The sequence below is a fragment of the Anneissia japonica genome, unplaced genomic scaffold (assembly GCF_011630105.1).
Source record: "Anneissia japonica isolate Jap-2015-1 unplaced genomic scaffold, ASM1163010v1 scaffold288010_len917306_cov203, whole genome shotgun sequence".
Taxonomy (NCBI): domain Eukaryota; kingdom Metazoa; phylum Echinodermata; class Crinoidea; order Comatulida; family Comatulidae; genus Anneissia; species Anneissia japonica.
The window spans coordinates 166,131-182,635 of NW_022715767.1; the positions used below are offsets into that span (position 1 = coordinate 166,131).

The 16,505-nt window shown below is 33.3% G+C and overlaps 1 protein-coding gene across 5 annotated transcripts in view; it reads left to right on the forward strand.

The window, feature by feature from the left end:
• Window positions 1-374: 374 nt before the first annotated feature.
• The window catches only part of LOC117109350 (C-myc promoter-binding protein-like), a 50,898-nt gene continuing 34,767 nt past the window's right edge, over window positions 375-16,505 (forward strand). For 4 of the 5 annotated variants that reach the window (XM_033251651.1, XM_033251653.1, XM_033251655.1 and 1 more), the window contains exon 1: window positions 375-543. The gene's annotated coding sequence lies outside the window, so the exon portion shown is untranslated. Of the gene's footprint in view, window positions 544-3,262; window positions 3,410-16,505 lie in introns of those variants that run through there. The other variant, XM_033251652.1, reaches the window with a different exon arrangement.

Here is a 16,505-nt window from a genome sequence, read left to right on the forward strand (position 1 = left end):
TTCATTTTATATGAATTATGAGTTTGATGTATATTTTTGATGAATAAAAGTGATATTTTAAAGAGTTGTGATTTTTTTGCTTCGAACATCCAAAGGAGGGGATCAAGATTTTTTAGGGGTGGGGCAGGAAGGGCATGCACTGCTGAGTATCAATAGAAACATTTTCTTCTCTGAACTTGTGACGTCAGTTATTTCTTATACCTGGTTAACAAATCTATATTTTTATTCTGTAATACAGGTAGTTGATTATACAGAAGTACAGTACTTTATTACAGTATTTGCCGCGAGAGGTTCTCTCTCAGCTTGTAGTGTACTACTGGGAGCATACAAGAAGGTCCCTGCGTGTGACCTTTGACAGGGTGTATTGATCGAATACCCGAACTCTATCAATCGGCGTGAGCTCGAGTTCATAATGCGCTACCACTGCAATCAAAATGGCGTTTTTATTTAGTGTGAGAGGTGTTGTGAACCATTTATGTTAGTATAATGTAAAAACTATAGCTATATACTGTTGCACAATTGATTATATTTATCACATAATTGGTAAGTAGAAGTGAAGAATGCTAAATATATTGTTAGTTATTTGCTTTGCGAATATTCATCCATCCAGCAGCACCACCACACCAGTGAGTAGAGTGGGGGGGCTAGCCTAGGTACGTACAGGTCTGCACTGGCGCTAATGCACTTCTGTACTCCACCCTAATTCTAACCCTAACCTTAATAATAACGTAGCGACACTGGAGTAGTAGGCTAGGCCTACTACTGTAGCCGCTCTACTAATCGAACGAATTCATCTGCTGTCTAGGCCTAGTCAGAAAAGAGTTCGATTGAGGCTGGTCTGGCTGTGAGGCATGGCATGGCTAGTCCTTGCCTATGCTAGTAGTAGTAGGGCACAGGCATATTTTTTTACTTATGCCCTATATTCTGACTAGGCCTAGCCTAACCCTAGGGCCTAGGCCTACACACTGTTGCAATCGGATAGGATGAAGTTGTTGGTAATCCAAAACTGATTACTCCCTATATAGTATCGCAATCAACGAGCTCATTCACCCCAACACAAAAAACTTCACATCCTAAGATCTAGGCTAGGCCTAGGTCTCCGTTGGCTAGGGCTATGACTGACTGACCTTAACCAAACAGTGACTGATGAATTTGTTGCGATCAGATTCTGTGATCTTATCGGGAGTAAAAAAGATTGCATCCAATCTCAATGGGTAACAAACAAGTCGTTGGGTAACGAACAAGTAATGAAGTGAGACGGTGGCCAAAAATGGCATAAAATAAACCGCGAAACACAAAAGAAAGGGAAAATCCACACTCCCGATATTGAGACGGCATCGCCACCACAATCACATTCACGTAGGTACTACGGCAAGAGGATGCTGGGCTCCAGTAGTGTACTACCGTGCACTGCTATACAGTAAGGGGGCAACATCGGCTTTAGAAGTAGTAGAAGGTGACTTTGAGACCAACAAATCCTATTTGTTGGTCATAAAGAATATAATAAAACAGTTTAAAATGTGATTGATAAATTCTTTATTATTAATATTAATTTGTGAGAAAGAAATGTAGATTTCTTTTCTTGAAGCTTCATATGAGTGACAGGCAATTCTTTAATTTAAAAATTTCATAATAGAGGATATCCAAACAGGCTAAAATTGAGATTATGATTAGCAGTCAGAGGGTTCATGAAATACAGTATAAAAAAAGACATATTTTAGTTACAAAACAACAAATAACAAAACAGCTTTGTTATAAAACTTTGAGGTAAAAAAATGACCAACATATCTTATAGAGGTATGATGATTAATGATGAAATACAATGCAAAATTTGTGGTTCACTTAAGACAGAATTTTCACAGCCTACCACTTCATTTAACATGCTCAATCCTTTGATGCATACCTCACTTTAGTGGAACGTTTGTCCTTAAGCATTCCTGATACCTAGGCACGCATAGCCTCCTTCACATGCATTCATTCACTGAGCTCTCATACTACCAGGCTTAGCTCTTTTAGCGCTTTCGTATACAGAATATAAATAAAATTTGTATTAGTTTTGAACCATCTGTTGATTGAACAAGGTTTTGCCACTAAATGATGTCACTTCATAATACTAACTAATACTATAAATTTTGTTTTTGTTAATTTAAATTAAAAAATAGTAATAATTAAAAGAATATTATTGACACTTTTGAAATGTTAATATTTGATAGTTTTAAAAAGCAATAATAATGAAAGTTAATTAGAATGTAACTTTAATATGTACTGTATAGTGGTACTGTATTGATTTTTCCCATCTCCAGTTAATTAACTCAATTAACCTATTGTACCTAATTATCAGAGATAGTAGTAGTATGGTAATTATAGTTATTAGGAATATACTGTACCAGTATTCATAGGTGTATCATTTATTATTGATTCTTTTTTGGTTAAAATTATATAAGATCCAAAATATAAAAAATATTTAAATATTGATATTTAAAAAAAAATACATTTTTAATTATTTTTTAAATTGTAAAACAAATGATACAGTGTTTTATAATATAGTACAAATAATATTGAAATTAGTGAATTTATAGTTGAGTGCACAAGTAGAATTAGTCTCTGAACCATTTGATTAATTCTCAGTTTCAATAGAATGTGAGATTATGGTCGAATTCTTTCAACCACCATCTGAAAATTTTCATTCCAAAAAATAATTGTATTTTTTAGGCATTGGCTGTTGTTACACTAATCTGAAACCAGTTATTAATCTTGATTGGATGTTATACACACAATGAAGATCAGAGCGCTTTTCGCTTTTTTTGTATCTACTATAGACGACTGTAGAGAAGAAATATGTAAACAGAAGAAATCTGAAAAAAAAAAAATGAGAAAATAAAGTAAAACAACACAGATAAAACTGATACTACCACACTGTTTCCCAGCAAATTATGGCAATATTAAGTTTTAATAAACTAATCAAATCCAAATAATAATAATAATATACTGTACAATACATCCAGTCAGAATTAGTTATTGGTTTCAGACTGGTGTAACAATAGTCACTGCTATTTCTTTTATTATAATGGTGGCTAGTAAATTAATAAAGAGAATATCAATAGAATATGATTATAGTAGTACTATATGCGATAGAACACAAATGAAATGCTTATCACAAAGAAAGTCTCCAATAGTTTAGTACGCATTGTCTTCATATCAGTGACTCATCGTGCCACAATAGACTCTAATCTTGAAGATCACTACTTAAAGGGTTTTCCTGCGTACATTCGGGGGTGTTAATATCCGGTGTACTCCAGTTGAATTTGAAAGGGGAGTGGAGATCATTATTTTTTTCTGGAAACAGCAAATGTGAGTACTAGACAGTAAACCTTGATTGGATGTGGATTTGTTATGTTTATTGTATTTGGTGAGTTTACACTATTTAAACTTTTCTACAAAAAATAAATGGTAGTTAAATATCCATAAATTGGCAAAAACAATATTTATCCATCTAGTTTGTAATTGATAACGATATTATTATTATTATTATTATTTTAAATATAGTACTGTACAAAAACAAAACAGTGATCATGTAAAATCTCGTTGACATGTTCAGTTTGTCATTTTCTCATCCAATCAGCACATGTTCAGTTCTTGACTGTGTGAACTAAATGCTCTTACTGTGTAGGATTTTGACTGTTGAAAATTAATGAACGTTGACCTGTAATAATTTACAGTTCTTTACCATGATTGAATGTTTTTCTTTCTTAATTTTTGTTACCTTTTTATTAACAATGGTTCTTTTAGTGAAATAAATGATATTGTGGTATAAGACCATAAATGAAGGAGGAAATGAATGTTTACAGTTATTTATATTTGATGTATTAGATTTGACATTAACATTGTGTTTCTTGATCATTTTCATTACATATAAATATTTATATACAAATACAAAAGTATCATTGTACCCATACGTAATGTACTATACACAATGTGAGTGAATACACACAATATCAATGAAATCTATCAAAAAGCCATCTAGCATTAACAATGTGTTACTAAAATAATGTCTTCAATTCAAGTAAAACTACAATATACTATAAGAATAAATGAAGTGCTTAACAAGATATGCTCCATGATATGACATTGTTTGACTTTGTTAGTTTACATTAAATACGACCATTGAAATGATTATTGTTGCTTACAGAATAGATCTGATCTAAACCGCAGTTTGTTTAAGGTACACTGATTTGAGGTGTTCTTTTGTTGTTTATCCTTGGCTGTGTGGGGGAAGGGCCTTGGATTGGGTTATTGACTTTTTCATTAAATAAAAACGGCTGCTAGTGACAAGTAGGACACAATACTTTGAGTCACAGGTAAACTGTTGGATGTTGTGTCATTCATTGGTATCAAAGTCCTGAGGTGATTTCGAAATTTGGGGTTATTACCCTAGTGATGGACTCCATCAGGATACCCTACTAATACTGTAGTGGCCCGTGAATTAATTAATTAAGCCTGTTACATTGGTTTCAACCATTAATGTATAATTAGGCCAAGTTACTTTGGACTTGGAATTATGTTATAACTTGATCTTTCCTTTTTATTTCAAGACTGTTTAAAAATATAGTAAGTGTAATTTGACATTTTATGTGTATATTTCACAATTTGCCTATGAATCTTAGTGTCAAATTATGAAATTGTGGAGAAATAATATGCATATATTGAATAATAATAATATGCATATGTTGAATCATAATTTCCATATCTCTATGGACCTTTCTGTTAAGCCCAATTCTTGGATATTGTTGCTATGGTAATCCCACAAAAGAGTTTGTGGGACAACATGTGATGTGTGTTAATGAGACATTTGCATATTCCTGGTCCTGTACTAATTGTTCAGTTTGTTACATTTGATTGACATTAAAGAAGGTCCATTTTCACTCTCTGCTGTGTTTTGTTGAATCCGCACTTTGGCCCCTTTTAAAAATTCCAGACAAACGCTGTCCTTTTTAATTTCATGGAATATCCCAATTGAGAACCCAGTGCCACACTGCCCTTTTATTACCTGATTTTAAGTACTTTGTATATAGATACTATCTCACATTGAAGTACCCTATTTACAATACAAGAGCATCATGAATCTCTGCATTGGTGGATTGAGTAACTGTATTTCAGGTATGTTGAGGATTAAAGGCATTAGAAGTTTTATGACCATTGTACATTTTATGTGTGAGTATATCCCAACTGTTGTCCTTTGACAACTGATCTACAATGAAGCAAAGTTGGTTCATAGTAATCACTTAAACTATTTCCATTTAGAAAAAAATTAATCTATGCAATATTTTTATTATAAAGAAATCAGCTTATTGTACTGTGTGCTCAGTTGTCTATGTGGTAGGCTCTCTATGTGCACTGAACTGTAAATATTTTTGGTCCCTGGTTCATTTTAGTTTAAATGCAATTTTCAATACTTGCATCTTTTCGATGGAACATTTAATTCATTGGTCCCATGTGAAATATGGCCCATGAGCATGTTAAAGAACACAATACAATATTGGAATGTATGTTCTACACAAACACTACCATAAGGAGGAGGATAACTGGGTAAACAGATGCTGGAGTATGGAGGTCGAAGGTAGAAGAAAAAATAGATGCAGACCCCCTCGGAAACATGGGAGGAAGTCATTGATCGCACCCGAGGGCAAATGAAGTCAGGAATTGGCTCAGGATAGAGGAGCTTGGAGATCTGCCATCAAATAAAGAAAAGTCCAACCCATGATCAGGGTGGACATGCAGTGGCTGAAATCTGGGGTGGGGAAAATGAGAGGCAAGGTAAAATTTTACAGGTGTGGGGGGACAATATTCTGAGGTGGGCGTGATCGTTTGTCATTCAAAATATCTCGAAAATGTTAAAAAAATATGATAATTTAGGGGTTTCGGAGGCTTATTTAATCAATTTTATAATGTAGATAGTCTACTAACATGTAGAAAATACATTAACATTTTTTTTCTGCATGATTGTTTTTTTTTTCTTTTTGGGAGGGGGGCGGGGGCGAGAAAGAAAATCTTCTGGAGGGGCAAATGCTCCCCTTAGCACCGCTGTGCAGGTTTGTACTGTGGTCTTCTGTAGTGCAAGAAGCTGGAACACGCACCTTTTGGCCAAATGCTCAGTATTAATCATAAACTGACAGGTTGGAAAATGCTTAATTGCCAAGTGCTACAGTTTTACACCTATGGAATACCGTTTAACTACTGGTAGTTAAATTATAGCAGCTTATCGTTTGCCCTTGAATTCAAAGCTAAACAAAAGCAAACAGAATATTACTGTACAGTGATGAAGGCCTCTTCAAGTGCCAATAGATGGTAGTACAATGCTGGGAACTCCAGATGGCCTACTATTATTAGTTACAACAGTCTCTTGCATATTACTGTTTGATTCCAGTTTTATCATGCGGTCAGTGATAGCTTGTAATTGAACAACAGCAAATTATGTAATATATTTTTATTATCATAGATGCACTCCTCCATGGAGGTACCATATAGCCCGACCTAAGCTTCATGCAACACGTTGATATATTTATAGCCACAGTAGAGTAATGTAAATGATTATTTTATTACTATTCAGTAATTGACTTTTTTTTCTAATGGATTCAGACCTTGTTATTAATGCATATTGTGATGTATTAGTGCTAATATAGATGATTACTTGGCAGAGCGCCTTTCCAGGGTCTCCCGAACCCAAGGTGCAGCCAGGGGAAACTTACTCAAACCCATAGTGATACTCAAATGTTATAAAAAGTGCATTTAATTACTGAAGTTTTTTTAAGTCTCCCAATTTCACATCCTCATTACTTTTAAATCCTAAATTGAAAACCTATTTTTGATAGTAACGCAAAAATAACATAGATTTATTCACCTTTTTTATCAATTTTAACACCCCCTAAATGTTCAATTAAAATGTTAATTTTAAATCTGTTCTTTGAAAACTAAAATATAAACAAAACATCGTCGTTTTTGTCGTGTACAGTGAGGTTATGAAATGGAAAATCTCATTTGGGGTTTTTGTGGATGAAATTTTAGGGAAGAAGATACTATTTGTCCACAAATGTATCAGTGGTTTTTCTCCTGCCTATTTATGTAATTTTTTCGACCAGCGTATTCCGATATATTCACTCGATTCGCTTCATCTGTACATTTTACTGTTCCACGTCATTCAAAGAAAATCGGAAGGAAAAGTCCTTGTCACGCTGCTAGACTCTGGAATGATCTCCCAACTGAACTTTAGACATTTTTGATTCCAATATCTTCAAACGTGCACTCAAGACTCACTTGTTTGCCTACAGTAGTACTGTACTTCCAATTATTATTCTCTGAGTACTGTGTCTGTTGTACATGTTGTGTTTTGCTTTTGTTAATTGTTTTGACAATACAGTTGTGGCGCCCATGATTTCTGTTTAAGGCTGTATTACATGCTGCCTTGAGTTTTTCCCTGAACTATGAGATTTGGCGTGCACTTTGTAACCGCAAGGAAAATGTGCAATATAAATGCCCGCACCAGTACGAGAAGCAATAGGGCTGGTAAAAAGGCAAAGTAAAAGCCTGTATGCTATTTTGTTTTTATATGAACAGGATCTATGGACTTCCATTTTAACCTACTGCTCTATCGATTATTGTAGCCACATATAAATTCCTACTGTAGATCCTTTCAAAACTCCATGATTCTAGTAGGATACCGAAAGGTCCACTGATCAATCTCAGATAAGATAGTTTAATACATACTCCAAGTATCGAAATGCACGCCATCGATGGCATGCATTTCGATACTTGGAGTATGTATTATATTATCTACAATACTGTACACAGGAAACCCCCTTTCTAGATACTAATGTGAGATTTGGTTTTGTGGAGTACCAAAATGCCATGCTGTATTATGGAATTTCCTGTATCAAAATAACAATGATTTATGTTTACTTCTCCACTAAGTACAGTTTACATCAGTTGCCAGAGCATTAGTACAGTTCTTACATTTACTAATCCCAGTTTCTTTATCCAAGTTTCAAATAGTTTCTCATCAATGAAATTGTGAGTCAGGTATCTATTGGCTATCAAATGGAAGTAATGATATGCAGTTGATATTTTTTTAGCATAAAAAAACACTTTTCTGTTGTATTAGTAAAGGTTTCTGTTGTCACTAGGATGTCAGTGCTATTTAATAGGTTTCTAGTTGTGTTGTTGATGCCACTTGATACACTACGTCATGTGCCTCTTACATTTCCTGTAGTGTTCCTGGTGTCAGTATAATCTACCCACACAGCAGCAGACAACCCAAAATAACATGAATGTCCTCTCAGGGTCCATTCCCATAGGAGAGACTGTAATTCAATAATGAAATGATGTTCAGCAAGTTAAAGGGTGATGAAGTTTAAGGGCAAGTGTTAGGGAGACCCATTGTGCAATTGTGAAGGCTGTTGTATTTTTCCTGTCATGTTGTCAAGTCACAGTGACGTCTATTATTTTATGTAACTATATGATAAAACAGTAATGTCACATTGAGAACATTTGGTTTAGAATTGAGAATTATGATAAATTATTACCCTAAACCTTCAACATTTTTCCCAACAGGTGCAACAGAATATGGGGGAGTCTCAAAAAAGGTTATACACAAAGTAATTAAAAAAAAATACATTGAAATGTGTAAATTGAAATTAAAATTTTTTTTTAATTTTAATTGCTTATTATAATGAAGTTTGAATTAACCTGCTTTTTATTGCTCACTTAATCTGCTTGTTATCACTAGATTAAAATTATTTGAGGGTGTATGTAGATTCTATAGATGCTTCTGAATTTTTCAACTTGTGCACGAGCCGCCCACGTATGGTCCGTAGAATGAAATGCAAACAAACCGCAACAACAATTAGTTTGATCTAGTGCAATTGTTATCATAGACACCTTAGCTATGCCATTTGTACTATTCCACTGGTTCTTTCTACTATGGTATTCAGTTCTTTGTTTATTTCACAATCACTGGCTTTTTAGCTGAAGGTTAGATTGCATCTGTAAAACTGGATCATCCCTGAATTTTTCTACAACCCTGGAACCACCAAAGCATTATCAAAAATTATTCTGGAAATATTACCGTATATTAAAAAGTCTATTGTATAGAATTATCTATGTGACATCATACTGTTCTTCAATCGTATTCACATGTTTATTAAAATCTAAATATCAGCAGGTGTTCTATGTAAACAAGGCTGTACCTTCCATCACAACCAATCAAGGAATAGACTTTTCAGGATGTTTATATTTTATTTTCTTAACATTTATGTTTTTAGTTACATTAATCAGTCTGAAAGTGGGTCATCAAACTTTAAATGAGACAAATTGGATCAATTCGGATTTTGGTGATTGATAGCTGTCACTACCAAAATCCTTATATTAATTTCTTGCCAAATTAAGAGTTGTGTGTAGGAACGGTTATGTGTGTGTTGATAGTATTTGGCCTAATTTCTATATTCTAATTTAGAACAAATAGCAAGTAACCTAATTATGCAAAGTAACCAATTCAAAATACAGCATTTTAGCTCACGAAATAATTATAGGAATATCCAAACAAAAATGAATACTCATCAAATTTTATTGTACGTAAAGAAAATGGAATTTGGGCTCAAAATGAATGTGATATACTGTACATCTGTTTGTGGGAATGTCACTTTGAATACTTAATGTTGAACTGCTGTCTTGTCTGGATAGAATTACAGAAGCTGTGTCCTGGATGCTGGGATCAATGTGGATTAAGTGTGGAGCGTGTATAACGTGCAACTGATTACCAATGCAGTATTAAACAGATTTTCATTATTTTTATTGTACAATTGCAGGACGTTTTGAAATAGAAGATTAAATTAATCTGAATTATCCTCATTTTTTTTAGTACAGTAGTAGGCCTACTGTATGGTTTTCCATGTACCTTTTCCTTCATGGGTTTTTATCTGTATGTGTTATGGTGAGAATTCTCCATATGGAACTGTTGATGTGAAACTCCTTACGGACAGGATTGTGTCATGAATATCTCACAACTAATCCCAAAAGGAGGTTAATTTGTAACTTGGATTATTGTATTAACAGACTTTAGTGCATAAGTTATTATAATTCAAAATATAAAGTTTTAGTAAAGTAAACATATTTGAAGTGGATCCATAATTTACTGTAATATTTAATAATAATAATATATACTTTTTATTGTCACTTACATTGATTGGGTCGACATATGCTTTTGTTTCTTTGAGAGACCAACCTCAAGTAATAATGGATCAATCCATTCCCAGCAAATTGTAGACTTTTGACAAACATTTTTAATAATAATTATGATTTTTAAAATTTTCATTTAGGTCTACCATTTCCTTGACAGTAAATTATAATACCAAGTATGCATCAAGTTTTCCAAAATATGTAGTTTTGCTATAAGTGAATAAAAACATTGATATCAATTTTTTCTCAATTGAGAACCTACATTTAAAAAAACTTATGGAGATATTAAGTCCTTGCTATTTATTCAGTTTATAATTTCTAAGCCAAAGCTTTTTTTTCCTGGTACTGTATTATTTATGTATACTTTTGATTTATGACAATAATAAAGTGATATGACAAATATTTTAATATGTAAAACTGACAATGACCTAAAGCATCTTCAAATGTCTGCGATTATTTAGATTTTGATCTGATAACAATTATACAGTACTTAAAAGCTTCATTTTTTTTTCTGTAGGCGTTGACCTATTGTGTTTTTTTGTATTTATTTTCTTTTCGTTGCAGTTGAGTTGAGTGTATTGTTATTTCTCAAGGTCCCCCACAGTAAGGCCGAGTCGGTGGCCAAGTAGTAAGGACAATTATCTATCATGCTGATGACCAAAATTCAATTCCTGGTGAGGGCGGCTCTCAGTTCACTCATGTAATTGAATATGATATGTTGAAATATATCGGGGAGGTTAAAAGGTGGCATGAAAAGAAATTATTTTGTATAAAAAATGATTAAACACAAATAGATGATAAAAATATAGGACCACCATTAACTAATTTGTTGAAAATTATCAATATACCATTCATAATAATAGAATTTAACATCCATCATTGTAGTATAGGACAAAGTACAAACTGTATCTTGTACTATTGTACAGTAGTTAATTACTATACAGATAATTAGATAAAGTTTGCTAATTTGATGTTTGTTTTTTATTGATATGAATTGAGCCATGTTTAATAATCAATATCTGCATACATAAATTCATCTAATTCTTTCATAATAAAGAAGCTTTATTGCTTTGTTATGCCAGTGTAACAGTCTTAACTACAAAGTTAAATTTGCTTGCCTTCTGAAAAAGTGGTTCAATCTTGGAAAAATGTCAGGATTTTCTCTTTTTTTGTGGAAAATAACCACTTTTATTTTGTAAAATTTTGAAAAAAAATTTAAAAATCATTGCTAAAATTACGGAGGCACTAATTGCACAAAAATAAAATCTGAATGACTAGACATCAACAGTCATTCCCATGCTTATAGACAGTGCTTGTTTTCTTGTGTTTATTTTTAAGACCAGCTCCGATTGCATGCATCATGGTACATTCTGCTTACGATTTAAATAGCAATCATGCTGATAAGTTGATTCTCTTCCAAGAATATGTGATGTCAACAGCTTAAAAAATATGAATACAAAGTGAAGTTCTGGTTACATGGGTTATAATTTAGTTGTCATTTTATGTAAGCATCCAATGGTCAATGATTTATGTGGAGGAGGGGTGGGCTGCATTTTGAACCCTGGGGTTTTTAGTATTTTTATGCGTCCAGTGGTCAGTGATTGTGTCAGTTTTCTTCATTTAACACTCAACACATAAATACCACATCACTTTATTATAATGATGATTTATTTATAAATATTTATGTTAATATGGTATATAGTAGCTTACCTGTTACTAGCTACACAATATTTTGCATAGTATTCATAAACTGGCTAAACTGTTGCCCTATACTGGTTTACAGTGTATAATGAGTATTACTGTATAGAATTAAAAATATAAGTGTGTATACCTGGATTTGGCAATTTTAGTGTCGAGATAAACACATGACTGACTTTTAAAGAAACCTTTGCATGCTACCAGTACCTTGCAAAACCAGGTGCCTACTTTCATTATATTTCCATGCTTATATATTTTGCTTAATTTGCAGATGGAAATTAAATTTAGGCCTAAACATAAGAATGAAAGTATTAAAAAAATGTTGCTTATTGCTTTTAGATCGTAGGTGGGCAAAGTGCGGCTGAAAGGCTGCATGCGGCTCAAGGCGAGAGTGATTTTTTTTTTGCAGACCATCTATAAAAATTAATATTAAAACTTAGCATAAAGCAGTATCAAAGCAGTGGGGCTGATCAAGGTAACACCACCCTAGGGTGTCCGGGGTGGGGGGCATCCCCCTCAAAATTTTAGTTTTTCAGATGCCCAAAAATAACCTCTGAGACGTTTTAGGTAACCAATTACTTCTTTTTCTTTCTTTTTTTCCCCTTTTTTTTTTATTTTCCAAATGGAGTGGGGGAGAGACCCCTTAATCCTCCCCCTGCTTTATGTAAAGCAAAATTATAACATGAGCTCATGTTTAATAATAGTGTTTAAAAGGCTACTTTGATTTACAAAGGGTAATTTTTCTAGATTTTATATTTTAATTTATTGAAAGCAATAACATCAGGTGTTGCTTTTGTGTCATCACCTGTCCTGGTTCCTAGTAGTAAGGATAGCCAATGTAGATTCAAGTGTTACGGGCATAACAGCTGGGTCAATATGCTTAATATTCTGAGATGCTTTGTGATGATATTGTTTAATGTACAGCATACCACTGTGTGTGGATGATGCAGTAGTAATGACAATTGAAGATGAATGGGTTTTATTTTATGATGTCTGGATGAATCTACATACAAATAATGGACATTTGGGTATAATTTTTAAAGTAAAAAATAAATATGCAACCTTATGTTTGAAGGCATATATTCAGTACATAGTTTGTTGCAGCATTCTTTTAAGTTATAAAATGGCAGTGCATAATTTGATGTTCTCTTAATAGAAGTTATACACAGTACCGGAAGATAATGATGATGATAAGGCTAAGACTAACATTTCATTTTATTATTAGTTATATTTCAAATTCTGCATAATTAAAGTACTTGTGTATGGGCGGCCATCTCTATATCTCTCAAGAAGTTAAATGATTACGATCTTCCTGATTGTCATTGAACAGGTGTGCAGATATCAATTTGAATGCATTTTGACATCTTCAGAACAGTGGCAGCACATTCATCAATATATTTGAAACAGTATAGGATTCTTTTTCCTTGTAAGCAGGTCGCTATTAATATTAAATACAGTTTCTAGTACAGTGCAATCCTTCTCTCTTGGGTTATGGTTGATGTAGTCCTGCTATGTTTCCGTTTCAAACTGCTATACATTTTTTACAAGGATTTGTGTGAATATCCTTGAAGTTGTGGATGAATGTGAAATCTCCCTGAAATTTTACCAATCAAGCCAGACATCATACTGCATGGACAGTCATTGGCCGATGCAATTTGATGTGGAAAAAAGTATGTTACAGTATTTTTAATAATGTTGTACTTTAACTTAGGGCTATTTCAATTTGAGGTGAGATGTTTACAGGCTAGGCTCTACCTTTTCTTTTATCGTAATCGCTTGCTCTGAGGCATAGTATCATTATATTTGTCTCTTTTTTTGGTTTCTTTGTACAGTTTACCAACTGTTGAAGCTTAAGCAAATATTAAAATTTAAAAAACTTATACTATAGTATGACTATTGTACTCAAAGAGAATAAAATTGGACGCGTGTAGGGAAATTTTGCAGTTCCAAAAACATTGTTTGTAACTTAAGCCAAGCACTCGCTGCGATGCAATTCTATGCAGAGCGCAACACCACGGCACGCACACAACAGGTCATTTGTAATGACGATCCATTCAGGCTGCCACTGACATTCAGCGGACAGCATTGTCATCTAGCCCTAGCACTATATGCTCACTCAATTTACAATCTGATTTATTTGCTTCTTGTACAACATTCTTCATACATTTGTAATTACATTTTAAGTTTGTTTTTGGTGAGACTTTTTTATTCTTTGTTTCACATACTTATTTTTTAAAAGATATTTGGTGGAGGGCGGAATAAAAATAAAATTTTGTTTTCTTATTTAGCAAATAGTTTTGCCAAAATCATCTAGACAGAGGAGAAAATAAAAATAAAATTTTATTGGTGAATGTAAAATAGGATGGTTAAATACTTCAAATTTATATAATTAGGAAGAAATATATACATATCTTATCTTTGAAGATTTCAAGGCAGCGGAGGGCGTAATAAAAATAAAGAAAAAATTTCATTTTTTTCTCAAATTTCCACTATTTCATGGTGGCGGATGCGCTAATTGGCCAAAAATAAAATTTTGTTTTTATTTGAAATCATCAATATTTGCAGTCGGCGGGTTTGCTAAACAAGGTATAAAAAAACTTTTGCCGTTGTTTTTTTAATTTAAGTGTTTGCTTGAATCCCAAGAAAAAAAGGATGTCTTCACATTGATTGGGTATCCGGAAAAAAGAAAGATTTCTATCTATCTATCTACCTGTATCAATCATATTTGTGTACTTTTGATACTCTGTAGTATAACATGGTATACCCAAATCTCCTTGTGATGCATAGTAAGCGGTGTTTTGGTTATAACTCTTGCAAACATAAGCCAATTCGTGGTTTGAACTGCACATGTGCGTATCCTGTGGTATCCAAGGTCAGTTGCCATGTAAACCTATTTTGTGTGTATGTTTGTTTATGTTGATTCACCTTGTTACGAGCATCCGTGGTTCAAACTAAAAATTGACTTATTCTGAGTTACATGACAAGCATCAGAAAGCTCATCAAGGAGAATTTTGCCTGGGTCCCCTCTTAGTCAAAGGTCAAGTGGCGATATGTAAAAGTTGGAGGTAATAATGATAAGCATGAAATACATGACTTGTCGTAAACCTATGTTGGATTTATGATTAATGTAAACAATTTAGAACAAACACATGTACTTGTAAATGAGCATCAAAATTCAAATCAAGGCATTGTAATGTCATTTGATAAAAATGTGACGAAATTTTTATGGGTTTCGTTAATCTGGTAATGAAATGACAGTTAAAAATATGAAAACAATCAGAAACCTGAGATTTTTAAATTTCCAGATGATTTTCAGTTCTTCCAGCAGTCCACAAGATTGTACTTCGTTGTGAGACTGAGTTTGTTGTAGTGTGGGTCCCAAGTTGGAAGAAAGCATTTCCAGGAGATCTGGTTATGTGTACTTTCTTTACACATCTTATTTCAATTTGCTGCGCAAGTTGAAACCCGAAACCCATCAGCTCTGAATTCTCTGAGACAATTGTTAAAGTAGAGAAATACAAATATTATGAATATGAGGAAGATTGAACATTTTCTGGAACATCTTGGTTGCTTGCGGGAGTCCAAAAATGCCGTCCCAATTTTTCAAGTAAGACTTGGGACCCTGTTGTAGCATGTGCATAAGTTTTTCCCTTAATCTCCAAAGAGTTCAATTGCTCCGAAATGTAGAAATTATGTTTGTAACCGAAATGGTCGCAAAAGGCCTTGAAAGAGGATAAGGATCATTGATGACGTACCAATTGTCCTTTTCTTGGGATGAAAACCATGTTGTCAAAATACAATTTACTATTTGATATAAATTGGAAATGAGACTTTTAATGAAAAATAGAAAAATGGCGCATAACTAAGTCCTGTACAGTATGTACGTGTAGGAAGTTGTTATGTGAAAATTGAAAAAGCAGGGATGAAACGCGATGTTAAAATGTCTTGGTTCTATGGCATCTTGCTGTTGTTACAGTATGCTAACTGTAGCCATGTTGATGGCCAGACATTTTGAGTAATAACAACAGTACTGGCTGTTGAAATTCTTTTAGCACTAAAGTCACCTCACTTTGATAGCTTCATTATAGTTCAAACATTGATACTAAAAACTATCCCTAATTGGAAATGGTAAGGTCTGTAATCAGTACCAGAATGAATTGTTGTGATGGTCCCTTCATATGGTGATATACCGTATGTTTTTTCTAGATAGAAGATGATATTAATGTGTTTATGCATATTGCAAAATGCACATCTTGTTTATCTGCTGTCTCTTATACACATCTAGATGGGTATAAGAGACAGGTTATACACAGTACCAGAAATCTTTTTTTTAAGCGTTATTAAACTCCTTGAAATTATGAATGAAAATTTGGCCATTTTCTTGCTTTATCTGCATTTTGACAGTACCAAGGCATTTGTACATAGGAAGGTAACATTTTTACCATGAACCATATAAGGCCCAATTTCAAAATATTATCAGTTTATCACCCTCGAGCGCATGCCTTTTATGGTACTGAAAAATTTTTTTTTTTTTTTTTTTTTTCAAAAAACAATTAATAAATATTATTAAAACATTGTAG